This window comes from Plectropomus leopardus, chromosome 5 (assembly GCF_008729295.1).
Source record: "Plectropomus leopardus isolate mb chromosome 5, YSFRI_Pleo_2.0, whole genome shotgun sequence".
In the NCBI taxonomy this organism is placed as follows: domain Eukaryota; kingdom Metazoa; phylum Chordata; class Actinopteri; order Perciformes; family Serranidae; genus Plectropomus; species Plectropomus leopardus.
This window is the reverse complement of record NC_056467.1, coordinates 35,177,752-35,202,031: the sequence shown is the minus strand read 5'-3', so window position 1 is coordinate 35,202,031 and position 24,280 is coordinate 35,177,752.

Sequence of the window (24,280 nt, the reverse complement as noted above, 5' to 3'; positions counted from 1 at the left end):
CCCTGTGTCATCAGGAGACACAGCGATGTACAGTTGAGTATCGTCAGCATAACTATGAAAGCTGATGCCGTGACTCCTGATGACGTCCCCAAGGGGAAGCATGTACAGATTAAAAAGAGTTGGGCCTAAAATTGACCCTTGGGGAACCCCACACTTTATCTCATGGATTCCTGAGGAACATGTATCCATACTTACAAAGAAGTGTCGATCTGTGAGGTAGGAGTGAAAACCAGTTCAGAACAGTACCAGAGAGGCCGACCAGGTTCCTCAGTCTATTTAATAAAATGTGATGGTCTACTGTATCGAAGGCGGCGGTTAGATCCAGTAGTACCAAGACAGTGAGTTTATGGTTATCTAAGTTGAGCCTGATGTCATTTAAAATCTTTACAAGGGCCGTCTCGGTACTGTGATTCATCCTAAAACCAGACTGACACCTCTCTAAAATGTTATTTGTGGTTAAAAAGTCATTTACTTGGTTAAACACAAGTTTTTCCAAGATTTTACTTAAGAATGGTAAGTTCGATACAGGCCGATAATTATTAAAAATGTTGGGATCTAAATTGCTCTTCTTCAGAAGGGGTTTCACCACCGCCGTTTTAAAGGAGGTGGGGAAGACACCCGTCTGAAGAGAGCAATTCACCATGTATAACAATTGTTCCTCAAAGAATGCATGAAACGTTTTAAAAAATGGAGTGGGAATTGGGTCTAAGAGGCAGGTTGTGGGCTTTACTTGGGAGAAAACTCGACCAAGTGTCCTCGCATCTACCAGGGCAAAGCTCTCCAGTGTTTCCTCCAGTAAAATCAATGATTCGGGTGAGTAAACACTTAAAATCTGATGCGGTAAAAAGACTCGATCTGATGTCATTGATTTTACTTCTGAAGTGGTCTGCAAAATCCTCACAAAGGGCGTCACTTGGTATCTTGGAGGGTCTATTAAAATTTGCGTTTGTTAAAAGGTCGATTGTGGAGAAGAGGAATTTTGGGTGGTTTTATGGTCGTTGATTAATTTTTGAAAGTGAGAAATTCTTGCCTGTTTGACAGTGTTATTGTAGGTTTTGAGGTGTTCACGGAATATTTCGTAGTGAACTGTTAACTTTGACTTTCGCCATCTCCACTCAGCACTCCTGCAGTTTCTCTTCAGCTTTTTGATGTTCATATTTCTCCAGGGCGGTGTAGGTTTTGTTTTAACAGTCTTCAATTGAAGTGGGGCCACTGAAGAGAAGCCAAATATAGCTCTAAAAAAACCTAACAAATAAAAAAAAAAACCCTGAAAAGTGAGTTAAGTCCATCCATCCACTTTGTCCAGCTCTTCCCGGGGTATCCCGAGGCGTTCCCAGGCCAGCTGAGAGACAGTCTTTCCAGCGTGTCCTGGGTCTTCCCTGGGGCCTCCCTACGGTGGGACGTACCCTGAACACCTCACCAGGGAGGCGTCCGGGGAAGCATCCTAATTAGATGCCCAAGCCACCTCATCTGGCTCTTCTCAACGTGGAGGAGCAGCGGTGACCGAGCTTCTCACCCTATCTCTAAAGGGAGAGCCCAGCCACCCTTTGGAGGAAGCTCATTTCAGCTGCTTGTTACCCGTGATCTTGTTCTTTCGGTCACTTCCCCAAGCTCGTGATTTGCCTGTCGATCTCCCACTCCATCCTTCCCTCACTAGTGAACGAGACCCCGAGGTACTTAAACTCCTCCACTTGGGGCAGGATCTCATCCCCAATCTGGAGAGGGCACTCCACCCTTTTCCGGCTGAGAACCATGGCCTCGGATTTGGAGGTGCTGATTCTCATCCTGGCCTGCGAACCGATCCAGTTAGAGCTGGAGGTCACGGCCTGATGAAGCCAACAGGACCACATCATCTGCAAAAAGCAGGGACCCAATCCTGAGGTCACCAAACCAGAACCCCTCAACACCCTGGCTGCGCCAAGAAATTCTGTCCATAAAACAGAATCGGTGACAAAGGGCAGTCCTGGCGGAGTCCAACCCTCACCGGAAATGAGTCCGACTTACTGCCGGCAATGCAGACCAAGCTCTGGCACTGGTTGTACAGGGAACAGACGGCATCAGGGGGTCCGATACCCCATATTCCCGGAGAACCCCCTACAGAAGTCACTGAGGGACACGATCAAATGCCTTCTCCATATCCGGACCGTAGGCACAAGCAACAGTCAGGATCTGTCCTTCCACCTGAAGGCGGAGGGAGGCTACCCTCTCGTTCACCGGCGCCCCTCACCAGTGGCAACTCCAGAGTGGAAGAGAGTCCAACCCCTCTTGAGAAGACTGGTTCCGGAGCCCATGCTATGTGTCGAGGGGAGGCCGACTATATCTAGTTGGAACTTCTCGCAAACAGCTCAGGCTCCTTCCCCACCAGAGAGGTGACATTCCACCTTCCCAGAGCTAGCTTCTGCAGCCAAGGATCGGACCGCCAAGGTCCCCGCCTGCCACCCAACTCAACGGGCACCGACCCCTTTGGCACCTCCTACGGGTGGTGAGCCCACGGGAAGGAGGTCCCACGTCCCCTCTTCGGGCTGTGCCCGGCTGGGCCCCATTGGTAAAGGCCCAGCCACCAGGCGCTCGCCATCGAGCCCCACTCCCAGGCCTGGCTCGAGGGGGGGGGGGCCCGGTGACCCACGTCCAGGTGAGGGAAACTTTGAACCATTTATCTTTTTCATCAGAAGGGGTCCGTTGAGCTACACTTTGTGTCTGGTCCCTTCCATAGGACCTGTTTGCCATGGGTGACCCTACCAGGGGCATAAAGCCCCCGACAACTGAGCTCCTAGGATCACTGGGACATGCAAACCCCTCCACCACGATAAGGTGGTAGCTCAGGGAGAGGGAGAGTTAAGTTCAATGCAAATATTGACAATTGCTAGTAAAGGTTACTTGAGTTATTCTTGTAAAAAATAACTTCTATCTGCAAATAAAGTTAACTTGAGATTGCCCCTTGTAAAAATTTACTCAGAATTTCTGTTTGAAAAAACTTTTCTAGGTTTTTCTATGTAAATATTACTCCACATATTTTTCAATGTAGTTTTCTGGAAATTTTTCCCAGCTTTTGGATTATTTTCTAAACAGATTGTTGCGTAATGTTTTTTTCACAATTTGTGACAAATTTCTTGTCAAGTTAGTCATTGCCTTTTCCCTACATGTTTTCAAAAGAAATCTAACCAATTTACTCAGTTTTCAAAGCGTCATACAGCTTGTAAAAGACACCTGAACATAGCAAACAGATGTTGATGCATGTTTCAAAGGGTTAAAACTGGAACGTTGCAGAATAAAAGTAAATTTACACCTGGTTTTATATAATCTGTGGCTTGTATTTAGATATTTTGTTTGATATTCATCAGAGAACAGGGAGGCTTTAAAATATCCAGGAAACATGAGCTCTGCAGAACACCCCAATTGAGACATGCTGGTGAGCTCTGAAATATCATCATTTTTGGTGCCGCTGTTTTCTTTTTTGTATAAATTGAATTTCCTTTTCTGTGTGTGTTTCAAACACGAGGAGATTCAATCCTTATTTTGTAGGGAGCTGACACAGCCAGTGGTCCAGTGTGAGAAAGAATGACAGTGAATGAGATCAGAGCAGACAGCTGCTGACTATTGGAGAAATTAACAGTCGAGTTATTTCGTGGCATTAATGAACAATGCAGGTTTCACTTTGTCCATAAATAACCTCCATACTGTTAGATTACTTACGTCTAATATTTTATTCTTTGCACGTAGTGACAGCTTCACCAGGTAGGATGAACGTATAATTGTCTCTCCATTCTTCAATGAATTCCCTAATTTCGCCGCCAACTTTCCTCTTCAGATTTTTTGATAGAGACATTTTCTCTTGCTAGCTAGCAGATTAAATATTTAACTATCTTAAACTCTGCACACAATGGAATATCATACCCCCAGCACGTAAACAATTTTATAAAAAATGCTACATTAGTGGGGTCCATTGATACCAGGAAATAATTCTGAGAGTCAATCTATATTATAATTATTAACCTTTATTAAACAGGGAAGGCTATTAAGAGCAAGCTCTCTTTTACAAGCACACCCTGATTACATAAAAAAAAACAAACAACAAAAACACATTACCAAATGCATTGATAAAACATGAGAAGTGCGGTAGACATTACACATACATTAGCTCTGCTGTATGTCAGTTAACAGGGTTTTAAATTGATTGAATTTTAGGAGCTTCTGAAGATTGTTCCATTTGTGAGGGGCATAATATTTAAAAGCCAGTTTTCCTATATCAGTGATGACATAATGATTTTCTAGGACTAAATAGTTTTAAGATCTAGTGAAGTGAGACATTGTTCTACACTGTAAAAGACCCGTAAGATATCGAGGAAGTTTATCGAGAAGTGCTTTATAAACGGAAATAATGCAGTGCTGCTCTCTTCTTGCTGCCAGCGACTGCCAACCAACTTTCCTGTACAACAATATACAGTGACGCATCCTAAAGCTGTCCTCAAAAATAAATCTAAGGGCAGAGTGATTGACTGCATCAAACGGCTTCGTAAGCAATTTAGTTATTTCACTAACACGCTTTTTAAATGACACTTTTTTTTATCTAACCAGAAACCAAGGTATTTAAAACAAGACACAGATTCAAGTACAGTCCTGTTAAGGGTAGTAATGGTCACTTCAGCGAAACTGTTAGTCAGTTTTCTTGAAAACAATATATATTTTTTTTTATCAGTATTTAAGAGTAATTTAAGATCAGCTAAAACTCTCTGTACAGCATTAAAATCAGACCGCAGATGTTGAGCTGCCTAGGAGACAGAGGGTGCTGTTGTATATAGTATTGCGTCATCCGCATACATATGCAATGTTCTATTAGTAACATTAATACCAAGATCATTAATAAAAAATGTAAATAAAAGTGGTCCTAAAACTGAACCCTGTGGAACACCTTTAGAAACACTCATAAAACTGGACATATATCCATCCGCCACCACTGCTTGTGATCTACCACTTACATAGTTTGCAAACCAGTTGCAGGACTTATTATCAAAACCAACTGATTCAAGGCGTTTCAAAAGAATCTGATGATCAGCAGTATCGAAAGCCTTGGATAAATCAATGGAAAGAGCAATACAATCATGTTTATTATCTAAAGCACTGGAAATGTCATTCAGAACTTGTGGTGCTATGTCCAGGTCTAAAACCTGATTGGTACGAATTTAAAATACAGTGCTGAGATAAAAATGCCCTTACCTGATCATTGACCAATTTTTCTAGAACCTTTGCCAAACATGATAATTTAGAAATTGGTCTATAATTATTGAGCGCATTTAACTGACCCCCTTTATGCAAAGGTAGGACATAGGCTGTTTTCCAGCCTATGTCCTACCTATGTCAGGAATGCTACCATTTTCAAGTCAGATTGGAAATATAGGTTAAGCATTCAACCAACAAAGGAGCTGCTAATAATAAAAGTCTTGGCTCCAACTGATTAGCCCCAATGGATTTTTTGGGTTAATAGAGGAAATAGCATTGAATACTTCTGGTTTGAGAGCAGGATTTGTTTGACTGGTGGGGTTCACTATGTGCAGATATAGCAGAAGGAAAGCCAGCGTTCTCAAATAGATAACCAGAAGAAATAAAATCATCATTAAAAGAATCACATATTTCCTTTCTACCACAGATAGCGGTAGAATCACAAACAATTTCATTAGGGAAGTATGAAGTAGGAGTGTGTGATAATGATTTAACTGATTTCCAAAAAAAATGCTGGGTTTCCTTTACTTTCAGAAAGTGCAGAGACATAAAATGATGATTTGGAATTCCAAATAACAGTTAGACACCTTTTTATATTGCTGACGAAAATATTGCCAATCAGAAGAAAATTTGGTTGTTCATGCTTTGCGCCAAACAGAATCCCTTAAGTGTAACATATCAGCAACCTCAGATCAAATCAAAATAAATATCAAATAATTATTAGAATAACTGATGTTTTGTGTGTAAAAAAGAAGCAATCATTTTCAAAATTAAAATGATAGGCTGCTGCATATTTATTATTCACAATATGAAAAGGGGAAATAAAATCAAGCTCATTAAAAACATTTCATGACTCGATTCTATATATGAAATTCATGATTTAATTTCATAATGGGCTTATCCATGTCCTCTTTTATTTCTTGAGTTATTTTTATCCATTCTCTGCATATCCCACAGATGCATGTCCTACAAGGCGGTTTGTTGCAAATTTTAGTTGCATTTTGTTTTTTTTAGTCAATCAATTTCTTAAATTAGCTTTTTATTATGTTCTGGCCCACCATCAAATTGCCTCAAAAAAACTGGCCCAAAGCCAGACTTACTTGCCAATCCCTAGTTTAGAGCTTCTGGTGTATCTGGAGTTGACTTCTCTTATATTTTCTCTTACCAGAAACTCAAGAGAAATTTTAAAGAATGTTGCAACATTCTCTTAAATTTCTCTTATATGTGTCAACTCTGGCTACACCAAAACCTTCTTAAAAGTTAAATGTATTTAAGTATTACAAGCAGTGGTGAAGTACCTGAGAGCCACACTTGTGTAAAAGTGCACAAATGTTCCCAGCAAATGACTTGAAGTTGACAGTAGAAGTTAAGTCACCCATTAGAATAATTTAATAAAAGTCATTAAGTATCTGATATTTATTGTACTTTAGTATCAAAAGTGTTTTTATGATATTAATTGTATTTCAGTATTGAAAGTACAAATAAATGCTGTTAATTAAAAAGCAAGTGGTCAGAATTCTGAGAATTTGAAGATTATCTCTTCTTAACAAACACCACCTTAAAAGGAAATGGACATTACAGTTGAAGAAAAACTAGGTCAATTTTTTACAACTTAAAGAACAAAATCTAGTTTTTCCTTCAATCGTCTGTTAATCCGTCTCTTGTTCCACCTTCCTTCTTTCTTTATTTTGTAGTAAGTAACAAAATGCTTAGAGGAAATGTAGTGGAGTTTAAGTGACAGTTGACAGAAATCTAAAAACTCAAGTACAGATACTAACAAAAAGTGCCTGAATACTGTAAGTATTATTACTTCTTTGCATTACATCAATGATTAAAAGTAAAATAACTCAATGCAGAAAAGTTTAAATACATTTAATTCATAAAGTAAACTAGTGAAAATGAAAAGCAGCAAGTCCTCATATTTTATAAGCTGGAACTATGAAATGTTTTTCTTTTCCTTTTTTTTTTGTTGAAAAATTGCTTAAACAATTATCAAAGTAGTTGCCAAATACTTTTGATCAATTAACTAATCATTTGAGCTGCGCTTACATATTTTCATGTTGTTTCTGAGCAAAATTCTAATTTTTACAGTAACGAGTTACTAAAGTTATCAAATAATAGAAGTGGAGTAAAAGTACAATATTTTTGTCTGAAGTCTAGTGGAATATAAGTGGTACCTAAAATTTGTACTTTAGTACAGAACTCGAGTAAATGTACGTGGTTACATTGCACCACTGATCAGCACAGAAACTGAAATGACAGTTTTTGGGATCAATTGTCCAAGTATAGTCGGAGTTTTTCAGCCCTGAGATTTAATAATCTAATCATTATAGTTACTCTAAAACATAATATAAATCGGTTGAATCATTTTTTGTGTTCCCCAAATTCAAACATACTTTCCTTCACATTGGGCAACAACAACATCATCTTAAGCGTGCTCTCAATCACTTGTAAAATGTTCTCTTAACTAAGAGAAGAAAACATTGGTGAATCCCAGAAATCAATGGGAGTGTAATAACAATGTAAGAACAAATCATTAAAAAGAACAAAAAATAGAAACTGTTTATATATTGTTGCTTGCATGAGGCCTAGTTATCTCCACAAACCACTTAGTGTGCCCTCTTTTTGATCAGCCAGTGTTGCATTATTCTGAACTGATTACATCACCAGCTGCTACAGAAACCATTGGTGGTTTCCTTGCCCCCGGTTTGAGATGCATTGCAGCAGAATACTGTATCTGTTCAAACTCCCACGATGCATAGCCCACACTAAACCAGGCCAATCTCCCTTTCATCTGTAGAAAAGCTGCCTGCGCCTCTCCCGCATGACTCCAATGTTTAAACTCAGACAGTGAGGGACTCAATGAACAGCTGTCAAACAGCTCTATAGACAGCAGCAATCAATAAAAACAACCTCTGCACTGCTCCGCCACTGCTGGGGAACAAGTCTATTGTGGAGGCAGTTCATCTCTCTCTGTCCATCATACATACACAGTCATTTACTCATTTAACCTCTTGGGATTCTATGTTCTGTCAGCACTTCAGCATATAAGCACAAAAAATGACCTGTGGTGCCTAAAGGGAGACTCCAAGATTAATATTTCAAATCTTATAAAACATCAAATAGAAACATCTATGCATAAAACCAATAATACTGAAATAACAAATAGTCATTTAGTTTTGATCAACTTCAGTTATTTCACCCTTTTGCAACCTGGATTAACATCATTTTTTTGTGCTGTGTTTGGACACTTTTCACAAGAAAACATTTTGTATATGGTAATATGTATGCACTAAATGGTGAATAAAGGATTTGGGGGAAAAAAGAGAAAAAAAAGAAATGTCATGCAAACTGCAAGGTTTAGTGGAGTTTAAAAATATATGTTTGAAAACTAGGGGGGGAAAATCTAAAACATATGTTTATAATTCTCAATGACATATTCAAAAGTATGTGTCAGAGTCAGTATTATCTGTGGAGCACTTTTATTTTCCATTTCTTAGTTTTTCTTCAATGTCTTTATTTTACAGAGCAGCACCTTGTTTGTTGAAAGTTTCGAAAGGAACTAGGAATAAATTGGCTTCGTAATTACTAACTTACTGACTTGCATAAAATAATGCCTTTAAAAGCCTATGTTGTCGCTTGTGTGATTAAACAAAATTTTGCATAATATAGTGTCATAATGACAAAGAAAACATAGTAAAATACAACCCCAATTCCCCCCAAAAAGTGGGGTGCTGTGTAGAAAGCAAATAAAAACAGAATGCAATGATTTGCAAACAAATAGAAAATATTTAATGTTCAAACTGATCTACTTTATTGTTGTTGGTTTTTTTTGTAAATATAACGTCATTCTAAATTTACTGCCTGCAAAAAGGATTCATGGTGGTTTCAGGTAAACAGGTGAATTGTTAACAGTTAATAGTATGAGTTAATGGGTATACCCACCTCTCTTTCTGGCAATTTACAGAATACCTCTAAACTAAAAGGCAACTGGAATATAAAGGAAAGCACCCCCACTGCCTCCTACCCATCTACCTCATAGTATACCCACCTCATCGACTGCCACTGCACCACTGAAACCCACAGGGAAACACCACTGGGAAATTTCGCAAAGTGTCAGTGACAGACACCCAGAATCAGGGCCAGAAACAAGGTGAATACATGTAGTAAATGTTCGAAACAAAATGTAGCATGACATGATGTCTCGCTGAATAAACATGATGACCACTGAAAGTTATAAAATACCTTTTTTCTAGGTGATGCCATAGTTGCTCCACTTGTTGATAGCAGGCATTTGCTGTTGTTTTTGTTTTGTTTTTAATACAGTGTATCTGACCAGCTGGCAATTTCAATATTTGTTGAATGTTAAGTTCAATAGTCACTCTCCTTTAGCTCCGTTTTGGTCTCTACAAACTACACAGGAATATACCTGGCTTCTTAGCAGCTAAATGTTCCACTATAAGCAGAGGTGGCGGATATATCGAATATGTTTGATGTATTGCAGCTTGTTCCACGTGCAATGACTTTATCGTGAGCAATGAGTATAAATTATCATGTTGTTTTTATAAGCCACCGGTGTTTTAGTTCTCTCGCTCTCTTCAACAGCTCTTACAGACAAACATGCAAATCAGGGATTTTGCAGAGCTCTAATAGCATCTGTGCCACTTGAAAATACTATTAATGAATGAACTGGAGAGCTATTAGTTGCCCGCTCACAGAGAATGAATTCTCACAGTTAAAGGCGTCGCGGTATCCATTAAACTGTCTGCTAATACTAACATCCAACTGTTGACCAGAAGCTTCAAGTCCACAAAAAAAACATCAACACTTCCTGCCTGAGACGAGCCAGGTCCTTCAAAATAAAGACCCAATCTGTCCCAGTTCGATCTCCATTTTACTTGCATGCATCAAAAACTGAAAGCAAGGTTATTTCCTACCGACTGCAGTAAACACTACACACTGATGAGGAAGGGCGGACAGGATACAAGTGTGAGACAGGAGCAGTGGGGTTAGATAATCCAATTTGGATTAAAAGTAAAACAATCCAGGCTGGTGTGAAAGCAGCCTAGGGGATACATTTTCTCCGGACATGAATCTGTTAGCACAAATAAATAAGTAAAGATGAGAATTGTCAGATAAATTGCTCATTGTCAACTATACTGAAATTGAAAGGAGCTGCTGCCGCGTGAGTGTCCCTTCAGCACACAGCCGATGAAATTACAGCAGTCTTTCACGCACATCCAGCTCATGCCCCACTCGCTTGTTGAAGAAAGCAGAAAACAACCACAATCAGTGTCGTTGCATGTTTTTCACACTATCGCCCAGGTTGGCTGTGGCAGGAACAATCACAGCCAGATGATACAGTCATGACTCCCCGGCTGCCAAATTAAGTGCAACTCCATGTTTCTGTGCTCCCCTGGAGAGATGTTAAGTGAGGCTCCACATGGAAATCCTATAATTGAACCTCTCTCTCTTTGCTAGTTTTTCTAAGGTCTATGTTGCAGCCAAACAGAGAGAAAACATTGGCGGGGAGGAGGACGCTTGCTACGGATGTCCCTTCTCCCCACACAGCTTCACAATGAACTGGTTTTTAATTCTTTTGTAATTTAAATTTCCAATCAAAGGCAGCTAAAAGCATTATCATTTTAAAGTAACAAAATGGTCACAGCAGTGACCCAAAGGAAAAACTACAGAGATAAAAGAAAACAGAGACAGTGTGGGACAAAAAGCAACCTTGAAGGTAAATGTAAATTCTCTAAAAAAAAAAAAAAAAAAAAAAAAAAAAAAAAAAAATAGTGCCATCTGACAAAAGACACCCGGATCGTTATCAGATTTCTTGTGCTGCTCAGACTCTAAAACCTGACAAAAATTGTTGATTTCTTTAAAAAAAAAACATGGGAAAAAACATAATGAGCAATTTGACAAAAATGCCCTGCTAATTGTGGGGAAAAAAGGGGAAAAGGTGGCAAGGAAATTATCTGAAATTTGCTTGGGTTGAACAATTAGATATGATCAAGAAACAAGAACAAAAAAATATATCAATAAATATTTATATTTCTCTTACTTATCTATTTAAAATTATATTTAAAAAAAGGAAAATAGAAAATATTTAGCACTTTCCTGAAGTAATTTTCTTTTTTTTTGTTTTTTTTTTAATACTTTTTATTTCTGGGTTTTTCAGCTTATTTTCTTTTCTAACTTTTCTACTAATTTCTTGTAAATTTTGGGCAATTTCTTGTAATGTTGCTCATTGCCTTCTTCCCATATTTTTGAAAGAAATCAAGTCAATTGGGTTAAAGCGTCTAGGTTGAGATTTCCATGTGACTATAGCATTGTTCATCAATTCTAATGGCGTACATTTTTGCAATTTTGCCTCATCTATGTGTTGCTTTCAAACCGTCATTGTCACATCAGAGTCAACATTACTGTTCGCCTCTGTGTCTTTTTTAATATGACCACCGAGGGCGCAAAAACCCAAGCATTTTCATATTGTGCATAGAGCAGCTGTGCATTTAACTCCTTACCTGGCTATAAAATAACTGTCAGGTGTGGTTATAGGTGAAATAGAGCATACTTCTGACCAGTGATGCTGCCTGTAAACTTGAGATCTGTCACCTGACTTCTTCCTTTGCTTCTGTTACATGTGGGAGGACAGCTTGCAGTGTATAGGCCACACATGTCATCACAGCCTCCTGGCTCATGATTATGTGGACTTTACAGAAAGGAAAGTGCATTTGTAGTCGTAACAGCAAATGAGAACAGCCTGACTCCAGACAACATAGGGTACAAGCACACAGCTCGAGCATGAAAGGCTGCAGATTGAAGAGTGAAGGACACAAGTCTGTTCGGGTTGAACAGACTTGTGTCCTTCACTCTTCAGATGGGTTATCTCCCTCTCTTCGGTCTCGGTGCCCTCAGCTCTGCCTTTTGTAAGCACTCATTGTTGGCTGAGGATTTGAGGCATGTGTTAGTGGCTGAGGTAGGCTTTTTAGATGTGCACAGTGCAGCGCTGCACTTTAGAAATTCTCTCTGCTGGGGCTTTTTCTGATGTGGGTGTTTTTTATTCTGCTTTAGGTGGGCCACGCTTGATTGGTCAGCTATCAGCTCTGTGCAGCCCTGCACATAGGGCCTTTGATTCACCACTCAAAAACACACAAACACACTCATGCTTAATCGCACGTATATGCATATAAACATGTAGTACACCTCGCAGAGCGCAGTGCAGGTACACAAACCTTAGTAAATACTCTCCTTCTTGTCCTTGACTTTTCACTTGGCTTTTTAGCCTCCTCCTCAGCTTTTACACAAGCTTGATTATGGCTAAAGATGGGATCTTTTATGACAAAAAAATGTTACATTATATGTAACCACAGATACAATATATTTGCATGTTATTAGGTAGTGGATACATACTTTAATTACATCAGTGTTGTGGTTAACATGTGGTTAGGTTTTATAAAAAAAGAAAGGTTTTGTTGGAACAATCCCAGCAGGAAAAGCAGCTATGTTTCCATAAAAAGCAACCTTTTTCTAGGTACTATACCCGCTGAAGGGTCGCTACAAAACATTTATGCTTGGAACCTTAAAAATTGATATAAACACAATGATTGGTCACAAAAAATATCTTTGTTTAGAGCCTGAAATGCCAATAAAAACACAGCGACTGGTCACCACAAAATACCCACATTTGGATCCTCAATTGCCAAAGGAAACACAGTGACTGGTCGCTACAAAACAGCCATGTTAGAAGATTAAAAAGCCAAAACGTGCCAACTATTAGTTACAAAACATCTACATATGGTGCTTATGGGTCCGTGGAAACACACCAAATGGTTGTTATAGAACATCCAAGTTTGGAGCCTAAAAAGATGATGGAAACATACCGACTACTAGTTAAAAAACATCTATTTTTGGTGCCCAAAAAGCCCATGGGAACACACCAACTGATCACTAAAAAACACCAACATTTGGAGCCTCAAAAGCTGGGGGAAACACAACTGACTGGTTGCTACAAAACACCCAATTTGGAGCCTAAAAAGCCAAAGGAACCAACCACACCAACTGCTAGTTACAGAACATCTATATTTGGTGCTTAACAAGCCCATGGGAACATACCAACTTGTTGTTGAAGAATATATATGTTTGGAGCTGAAAAAGCTTATCGAAATGCACAGACTGGTCACTACAAAACCCTCATGCATGGAAACATGCCACCTGCTAGCTACAAAATATCTTGATTTGGTGCCTAAAATGCTGCTGGAAACGCCCCAACCGGACAAACACCCTACAAAAGCCACGTTTACCTAAAAATCACATGGAAACACAACAGGTTTTTGTTGTATGTTTGTCTCAACCACCACCAGTGGTGTTCTAGAGCTTGCCAGGTGTCTTGCCTAGGTAACACGCCATACACTATCCCCTCCACCTCCCAATGACAGTAAAAGTCAACTTATTTATTATGTCACTTTAGAAATGTTGATTTGATATGTATGAATTCATGTTTTTCATAAACATTCAATGCCGACATTTACATGAGCTGTGAGGTAAGGTAATTCTTGGTTAATGGTGCAAAAGAAAAACAGGGTTAAACTACAAAGTAGTAGCTACAAAGATTGCAGCAGTCAGAAGTCAGAAGTGACCTGATAGCACAGTTTCAGTAAAACTACAAGCAGGCTCTTCTCTGCTCTGAGTTGTTCAATCGTTTAAAACTGCTCGTGTTAACATCTTATTGACACCGAGCAAAAGATATGGCAGCTCTGCTAACCTCCCAGGAACACTGAGGAAGATTGAACCCTTCACTCTTCCTAATACAACTTTAGGGAACACTTTATATTAAAAGTTGAGAAGTTCAAAAGAAATGAGTCAGAGACAAATCAGGAACTATTATTATCTTTATGTATTGTATAGCTCTTGATTTGAAATTGATCATATACACCAATTATCTGGGACTAACTAATCATCAGTTAGTCCCTGATTTCCTCCCGATTGAATCACTAGTAACTAGTACAGAATGTTTGTAAAAATGACTGTATTGTTTTGATGTAATTGGTTAAAAACACAGAAATATCATCTGCCTCTGTTTGATGATGCTGAATCCATCAGAGACACAGTAAGCCATTTGGGAAGACAATTATCAGCACTGCTTTGACTATGGCTTTTACTGACAGTATCATTTTAGCATTCCCAGTATGATTCTTGTAACAGTCCTGGTATTATCATACCATCGCCATGTTTCTCAACTCTGCTTCATATTGATATCCTCAAGCCCAATTTCAGTATGCAGTTCCCCAGAGAAAAATACATATTTTATTTCCTCTATGCAATTTATTCTCCTCAGCACTATTTCCAATGACAAACAGGCATGTGAATGTAAATTCCATCTGGTTATTGTGCATGTATACAATATACTGCAGTGCGCCTAAATATATTCACATTCATTTACACCTTCACCTAACTTGCTTATCGGTTCTTTTTCTAGGTTTTCTTTCCAGCCGGCGCAGTGATTTTCTTCTCCCTTCATTCAGGCGTGTTGCATAAAACCAATTTTCCGACAGGCGTGAAGGGATTGTGGTGATAATGAAACAGCAATAGGCGAGTTGGATGTTAAAACAAGATAAGTGCGGACCCATAAAGAGAGTGGATGTTCTGTTTCTTAGGAAAAGGAGGACTTTATCCTGCTGGTGACTAGAGAATGTTGAGTTCTATACATGTATGTAAATGGAAATTAAAGATTTCCAGACTTGTAGTCACACAGCTCTCATTCACACTGAAGGACTCTCAGTACATCCACAGAGTTCTTTTTTTAAAATTAATTTCTTTTGCTAAATTTAACCAACCAATTTCAACACACAGCATTTTAGTTATAAGTCAAAAGCTCCACGGTCCATTTCCACACACAAGGTGTCCTATCTAGTGATATATACAATTACATACAAAGCATGTGTGTGTGTGTTTGTGTGTGTGTGTTTGGGTGAGAGAAAGACAAGGAGAGGGAGTGTGTGTTGGTGTGAGTGTGAACACACCAAGAGACAAAGGTCACTGCCTAACAACATATGCCATAACAAGATGCCACATCCAAGATAGAAGGTAGAAGAAGGGAGAGGGAGAGGGTCGATTTATTGCTCATTTTTTAAGTTTAAAAAACAAAATTATTTTTGTCCTTGATCCTGCTGCATCTTTGGAGTTGAATGATGAGTTGATTAAAATTAGCAGCCACTATGAAAAATTCCATCCGGTTCCTTGGACATTTTACTGCTGGTGGCATCATTCAATTCCTGCAGTGCATTTTTTGATTTTTTTGAAGTCTTGTGTGTCCAAATGGCTCCCACTAGGTCAGTCCATCCAGTGCAACAGCTTAACCTGGGATGTTAGGGGTTAACCATGTCTCTGTGAAGATGTGTGCGGAGCAGTCTCTGATCTCCCATTGCTGAGTGAGCCTCATTCACATCTCATCCACTCCACTCTCCTGCGACTAGAGGAGAAGCTCTCAGTCCAAGTCGGGTCAGCCTCGCCCTGATGCTGACTCTTCTCTCTCTTTTTGTCAGGCGCTTTCGGTTTCGTTTCTCCCCTCTGGTCTGACTGGCTACTCGGCACATGCCACCAGTAGGGATCCTCTGGTGGTCTGCTGCGTTTGGTCCGAAACCCACGTAACATTTCCCAATGTTGATAAGTGCTTCTCTATTGTAGAAAAATCGTGCTACAGCAGAAGGGGTCATGGTGTCAATAAAAACAGAAAAATTAAGCAAAAAAAGTATTTTGGGAACAAGAGCCTGAAGATGAGCTGAAGCTTCTCTTCTTGGCTTGGTGATATCCCAGGGGGTCACAGTAATGATCCAATCATGTTTGCAGATAGGTCCATGTGAGAATCTGACACTTATTACCCTTTCCCACCAAAATTAGTGCATGCACGTGGGTTTGTCAAAAACGGGTTAACCCACAAAATATCATTGATAGACTGAGGCTTTATGTGTCGGAACATAAGGCACTCTGGGAAGTTGAGTTCAAATGGCTGTACTTTGTTTGTGGAACAAAGAAGACAACAGTAGCCATTTTGAGGAAGGAACTCGCAGGACATTTGACAAATGTTCAGTGTCAAGTGTTCTAATGAATGAATCATGTGACGTTCACAGGTCCCAACACTGCCCACACAAAAAGACAAAGTTGGAAGGCAAAAACTTGACTCAGAACTCTCACCAGAATATCAGTGGTTCTGTCCCCGGCTTATCCAGTCCACATGTAGTATACTTGGGCAAGATACTGGACCTAATTGCTCCCGATGCTGCGCTATCGGAGTGTGAGTGTGAATTACTGAGTGGCAGATTACATCTTGTACAGTAGCCTCAGCCACCAGTGTGTGAACGTGTGTGTAAATGGGTGAATGTGACTTGTAGTGTAAAAGTGCCTTGACTAGTCAGAGCACTAAAAAAACACTATAGAAGTGGAGTCCATTTTCCATAACAACAGTTGAGTGCTACTCTGTGTACTGTCATATGCATTACAAGGTGCAATGAAAGGTAATAGTTGCTTTCAGTGAAATGCTTATTTTCTTGTTACATTTTCATAGCTGCAAATAGATAATACAATATATAATACTATTGCAATAATATGTAAAAGAAAAAGCACAAACAAAATACTGTCACAGATGTTTACATGAGAAGTTTTTCATGAATTCACATATAGTCAGCAGAAGAAAATGTCGGCGTTTTACATTTCTGCAAACAACAAATATGTTACATTAGCACATTTCATACATTTCTAAAGTGAAGGCCCCAACCATGGTGTGGTGGTGTGTGCTATCACCACTGGGGATAGTGCTACAGAAAGAGGCTGCTTTTCACTGAGACATCATTGCTTTTTATGCTGGGATTGTGCTCCCAAAGATGGAATTTCGTGCTAAAACATGACCGTTTTATTTTTAACTATAACCAATTTTAGTATCCCTATATCTGACTACACATTAACTATGGTGTTGCATAAATGTAAACTTTGACGAATCCTCCTCATAATAACATAGATATGTAATGTATCTGTGATTTGCAGAAACGAGCAATGCCCTTTTTTGGCGAACGGGTTACTGGTGATCAACATTTGCTTGTTTTCAGTTGTGTTTCTCATAGTGCAGTTGTTTAATGATTATTCAATGATAGCCTCAGTTGTCAATGTATGTGTAATTTTAGACAGAACTTGCACTATAAAAAAAAATCCATACCACATACTAACTATACAATTTAGATAGTACAAGTAAAAGTAAGTGTAAGTAAGTACTGGCTCTGAAATCTACTTAAGTAAAAAGTAAAAATTAATTTTTGCCATCAATGACACTCAATAGATTGTTTGATAACTCTGCAAATTAAGAAAGAAGTTCTCAGCACACAAAAAAGTATAAATTCCTCCTTTTATTAACAACCTGCATAGTGCTGATAGGGAGAAAAAAATCACTGGACACAGTGTTTTGACAATATTTGTCCACTTAAACACTAAATATCAAAAATCTAGCAAAGCCTGACTTCAAACAAATGAAAATCAGTTTTCCATGCCAGCAACGGAACTTGTTAAAACTTGAACTTGTAACATTATGATCAACATGGAAACTTCAGGTCTAAGCAAGCTTGTTTTTCCTTCTGTGAGAACTACCAAAATCTTTTATTCAGCCTCAGTAGTAGCTGGTTCTCAAAGTTCTTTGAATGAAGGTGTGCCCTTGTGGGTCTGAAAATCAGTCCTGCAGTGCTAAAAAGCCAGCTGAGGCAGGTAGGGGTGTGTTGAGCTTGAGTGACAAGTTGCAGACTGCTGGAAAGATTTCAGGACTAACATAGTGTCATCTGGGCAGGCCAGGTAGGACTCTAGCTGCTTGGAGTTTTCTTGAACATTTCCCTGCTTATTGGGGTAAAAGAAGTCCTCCTCTGAAGAATGGGAGGTGTCACTTGGATGCACCATAGGTTGCTCCTTCAGATGGCTTTTTAGAAAATCAAGGCCTATGGAATACAAAAACACAGAAGAATTTTTTTTTTAAATTTAATGTTTCCCAATAGCCATCATCTTTGTACATTATATCATTAATCATGCATTAGTTAACCATTACTGAACTGTATGATTTGTACCCTTTATCATGAAGTGCTCCCAATATTTTTATGCTAAAATGTTTTGTAAAACAATTTTTGAAAAACAGAACTGGATTAGAATAGTATTGTAATGTATTTGCAAAAGCATCAAGCAAATGTTTTAGCACATACCAAGTTTCAGGATGTTGTCCAGCATGTCCTAAACTTGGGGACAAGAATGCCAGCAGCAATTAGCTCTGGATCAGCAAGCATCTGCCCAAATCCCTTTTAAGTCCTGTTTGAAGATCATCTACTAATGACACAAAGAACTTGGAGGAAAGGAAAGTCGAAGTTCTGTAGCTTAGTCTTGAGAAGTGTTATTGTGGGTACCAGCCATCCCATCTGCACACTGGCCTCTCCCTGAAGAACATCAACCGCCTTTGCAAATGGGCTCATCATCTTGACATATTCTGTAAGAAAAGCAATCTCAGCAGGAGTGAACCTGTCAGAAAACATTTAAAAGACATATCAGTGGCTAAGTCAAACATGTAAAATATTACTTATCTATGTTGCACACACGTAATGGAATTAATATTAACTAATTAATAACAGTCACTAAGGTGTGAAAATGTGAGCTACTAACATGGAAATTTTTAGCACTGCACACAGCTGTAATGGCTCCTTCTCCTTGTTCTCTCGTGATCCTCACAATCCTCTCCACAGCCAGGAAAAGAAAATTCCACCTTGTCTCATTTAGCCTCAAGAGCTCGAGTTTGCATTTTTCTTGAATTATTTCAGCAGCTGCAGTGGAACTTCTGCTTTTGTTCCATAGACTCCAGCACTTTAAAAACGCTGAACGAGAGATGTAGACAGTGTTGGAACTTGCTTCTGAAACATCAAGTGTTGACACCAGGTTCAGAAGGTGGCAGGCACAGCGTTGATGCAGTTGGTATTCCAGGCCATCATCTTCTTCCAACAAAGTTCCTGCTTCAACAAACTCAAGAAGGTCAACATTTTCCTCCTCTTCCTCTTCCTCTTCTTCACTGTTTTCTATTTCTGCTGATTCACTTGGCCTTGCCTCCTCAAGTGGAATCTGGTTATTATTTTCATCCAGCTGTCCGAAGACCCGAAAAGCTTTGATAAAATTGGAGCCATTATCAGTGGTCGTACACACAACCTTGTCACGGATGTTGTATTCTGTGTGAATGTCATTCAGGGCACCAGCAAGTGAAGAAAATGTGTGTGATCCTTTGAGCTGTTTGCATGCTAATGTTGCAGAACATCTGTTCATTGTTTCAGGGTCTATCCAGTGTGCTAGGACTCTGAGGAAACTCTGTCTATGTGCTGTCCAGCAGTCGGTAGTGGTAGTGATGAACCTCACTTATGGCAGCTTTCAGATTATTTTTCATTTCCAGTGTTGCTTTCTCAACCTTGTTTTTCATGGTGCCTCAGTACATTACAACCACATCCGGTTGCAGGTGATGCACAAGAGTTTGAAAACCCTGCTGTTGGACAATACTGAGAGGGTGCAAACACTGAATGACAAAGTTCATGATGACTTCATCCACACTTTTCTGTGACACTCTCTTGGTTTCCCACAGTTTAAGCTGCTTGGATGGGCCTTCATCTGAGGTGGACTCATCTTCAAAGTAGGTGCAGTGAGGTTTTTGTATCTCTCCAGGTGATTTGCGTGCTTTCTCTGTGAGTGGCAATACACACATATAAGACATACACAAAAAAGAAGACAAAAAGTGGTTCACCTGACAGAATTACAATTGTTATATTAATGTTTAAGATCCTGCGATAGTCTGGTGACCTGTCCAGGGTGTACCCCACATTCTGCTCAATGACAGCTGGGCTCCAGCCCCCCCGCGACCCTTGCGAGGATAAGCGGTTACGGAAAATGAATGAATGAATATTAATGTTTAACATTGTCTTCCTGGGGAGTTGACATAGATGACTACCACTGGCACACAGGGGACTTTAGCCTTCAGGACATTTAGCATAAAAGCCTTTTCTGCTAGAAAATGTATTCATTTTAACCAAAACCACCACTCAACCCCTAAACTTACCAAAAAGGGGATTTCTGGCAGATAGCTCTGAAGAGTATCGTCTCAAAACAGTGGCACAACAGCAATTAATTGAAGATTTTCAGGTTATGACTGAGCGCTAAGTAGTGTATAGCTAGCTAGTATACTATCAAAACAATGTGTCCCATAGCATTGCTAACGTTGTAAACTGACTTCCAAAATTGGTAAATAAGCTAAAGATTACAACTGAATACACCTTACCTGTATGTGTTTTTTCAGATTAGACTGAGAATTCTTGAATGCCAGAAGCTCATGGTTTTTAGGTCGGCACAAGACACAACGCATTCACCATGAATCATTCTTGGAGCCAACAACATCAAACAGTTCTCTTAAATAAGGCCATGGATGGGGAATGTCTTTCATAAAGCTACATTCACTCAACACCTTCTCTCTGCGATTGATTTTCCCTTTGTTTTTAGCTACGTCTTTTATGTTGTGTCGTCACTAGAGGTTGAAAAAGTAACAAACCTGTTTTGACAATGTGAGGAGTAGAAAGTACAGATATTTGTGTTCAAATGTAGAGAGTAAAAGTAAAAAGTTGTCAGAAAAAATTATACTCAAGTACAGATACCTGAGAAATCTACTGATCCACCTCTGAACAAACACAAGACTTTCACCCAGGAGACCGCAGTTCCTGTCCCATGAGAAACCAAAAGTCAGTGATATTTTAGCATAACATTGACCTAACTTAGTCAAATTTGTCGCACACTTACCCATTATTACCATATAACACCACTGTGCTTGTATCCAGCCTCCTTCAAAGTCGTTTTGATGCCTAACCCCAACTGTTTCACAACATTAACCATTTGTTTTTTTGGGGTTTTTTTAAGACTATTTTTTGACATTTTTGCCTTTATTAGACAGGACAGATTAACAGCATGAAAGGGAGAGAGAGAGGGGGGATGACATGCAGCAAAGGGCCTCGAGTTGAAATTGAACCCGGGGCCACTGTGGCAAGTACACTGCCTTCATTTATGGGGCACCTGCTTTATTCACTCAGCCACCAGACGCCCCACATTAACCATTTGTTACCATGTTTTTCAGGTGTACATTACACAGAGAAACCATGTGAGGACGTAATGGACGTAAAAAGTGTAGGCATATGACGCTCTGAGAGACTGGTCTATAATAAACATTACCAAAAACATCTTTACATAAAGTAAATAAAGTGTTTCAAAAAACAAAGAACATCTAGCCACCAGCCCACACACCTTTGAAAAGCCATGGATGATTCTGGGTTAGCTGCTGGTCTCACCTCTGCCTCCTAGATTCTTTGAAATAACATCATACATATACTGAAATAGTCAGTGTATAGTATCTTGGCTCAGCATAAAGGACATCCATGTCCTGAAATGATCACAAGCTAGAAGATAATTTTTTTCTTTTCTTTTCTTCTTGTCCTTTTCCAGAACTCATTCATTATTTGTGCGACTAAGTAAGGTTGCTCTTTCCTTTGTCTTTACGAGCTCTTCAGTGTCGACCTTGAGCAGGCTGTTTCTCTGTTCAGACGACCCTCTGCCCATTTGCATTCATATTGCCCATGAAACAGTGATTACCTGGCTGTCCTAAGGGAGAAAAGGAATAAAACAGAGAAAGAACTCCTCTTGTCTGGTCGCTGTGACACAATGTTCAATTTCCTTTCAAACAGCCAGACTAATTTCGAGCCTCTCTCCTTTGTGTTTGTGGCCGTGGCTCTTGTGTGATAGCAGCTTGAGATGACAGGGCGACTCAAGGACGGGGCTGTGGAAGCAGGCAGGATATTTTTCTGCAGTTTTCTTTATATGCACAAAGAGGAGACCATGTTCAACTTATGTTGTCCCCATTGTAACCCCATTACCATTTACGCTGGGTGCAAAACTATTTGTTCAACTGCGAAAACCCACAACAAAAACCCTTTTCAAGGCTGACAGTGAGGATCGTCGCCTACATGGATCTGCAAAAACAACCGAAAACACTGTTTGCATGCCAGGCCAGTAGCTGGCATTGTTACTTTGTAATGACACACCATAAAAGAACAAGTACATGCACAAAATGCAGCTAGACATCAAAACCACTCTAACAATTTCTGTCGTCCACAGCTGCTCCATACTGTGTGATCAGCTCCTCCTTCATGTGATTAAATCACTGCAGCACCTGAGGGCAGCATGACACACATGCTGATGAATCTGCAGCTCAGTGACACTACACATGACTGACCGTCCACTGTGTTTACCTTCATCAAATCACGTGCAAATGACACTAGACTGCCACATAACAACCACACACACACGTGCAAATGTTGTCATCCCAAGTTGTCATATTGCCGCTTTGTCAGTGCACTTCAGTGGCTACAGTGGACTTCGGCGCTTCTTCTGCTTCATGCGTCAATTAGCAGCTCTCATGGGAATGAACAGGGCCCCATCTCCATAGCTGTATCAACACTTACTACATCCATGGGGCTTCCAGGTGAAAGTCCAGGGTTTGGTGGATCCATCTACCTCACCTCCTGCCCAGCCTACAGGGACCTTCCACCTCCTTATATTACGCTGTTACCAAAAACATTTTAACCATGTGCTGTCCAGTTGCATGTTATATGGCTGCAAAAGGCTTCGTCCAGGCCACATTACAATCTGATGTAAGAAGGTGTTGACCCATCAGATGGTGAACTATCCTGTCACTCACTCCAAAAACTCTTGCAATATTATGGACGGACAAACAGGCAAGCAAGACTTTTTCCAGGGCTTCCCCGGGAAGCATATGATGAGTGCGCCCAACTGTCCCAGTGAATGGGGGGGGTTTATATGCAAAGTGGAAAAAATATATATAAATAAATAAGCAAATAAATATGAAAATAATTCAATTGATCAATAAAATGGAAAACTGAATATTAGCATTTTCATTGATTTCTTTATTTGGGATTTTGTTGTTTCAGTCCTCCAAAATAAAAACATATGCTTGGCTGTCAGCCAAATTGTTTTTCGGTATCAGCCTAGAATTTGAAATGCGGTGCATCTTGTATTTGTTTAGAACTACTGTACTTCATTTTATTTTTAATAAGGAGTTATCTTTGTTTTAAATGTTGATAAGGACACACTCCAGAAGATGGATCACTCATGTATATCTTCCAAGTCAAAAATATACCTTATGATTTTAGTTTTAAAAGATAAATAAATCAAAATTACTTGAAAAAAAAATCACTGTACCATATCAAAATGAATGGTACATTCTTTTGATCCATCATACCCCAAATGTCTTAGGAAAAGTGTGACTCCATTATTGTTATTTTTAGTCATGCTTCCCTATGATTGGCTCAGCTGTGTCAGAGCCATGGAACCAGTGATGTGACAGGTTAAGAGTGTATTTATTAACACCACTTTGCCGTCCACTTTGCACTGCAGCACGTACAAGAGGCAAAATAGCATGCACCTCAAGGTGGCAAAATAGACCTACAGCTTTGCACCTAAACAAGTAAAATAGGCTCTGTGGTGTGTTTTGTTTTTTTTTGTTTTTTTTAATAATATGGGGAACTTTTCTTATCCTTCTCTATCTCTTAATTATCAGGAAGGTGAATTGACATTTTGAGGGGAAACAATTTTTAAATATCAGATAAAAGCCACAATGGGCAACACTCCAGCCATCTTATCAACCTAAATCACACAGTAACTCTGTTTAACATAATATTCAATTAATAATATTCATTCAATATCAGCTATATTGAAAATGAATCTGGACATATGGAACTACAGCGTGTCTTTTTTTCAGTTTGTTGGAAGGACCACAGACAGACGCTTCACCTATCTTTTATTTTTTTATTATTATCTCAATTGGAAGTATGCAGCACATCACTGACAGGATGCAGGTGTGGTCACCTGTCTGTATATTTGCCTCAGCGGGGCCTGAGGCTATGGAAACACTGTACTGTTTGAGCACATCTTAGAAGCTGCAGACTGCTCTGGC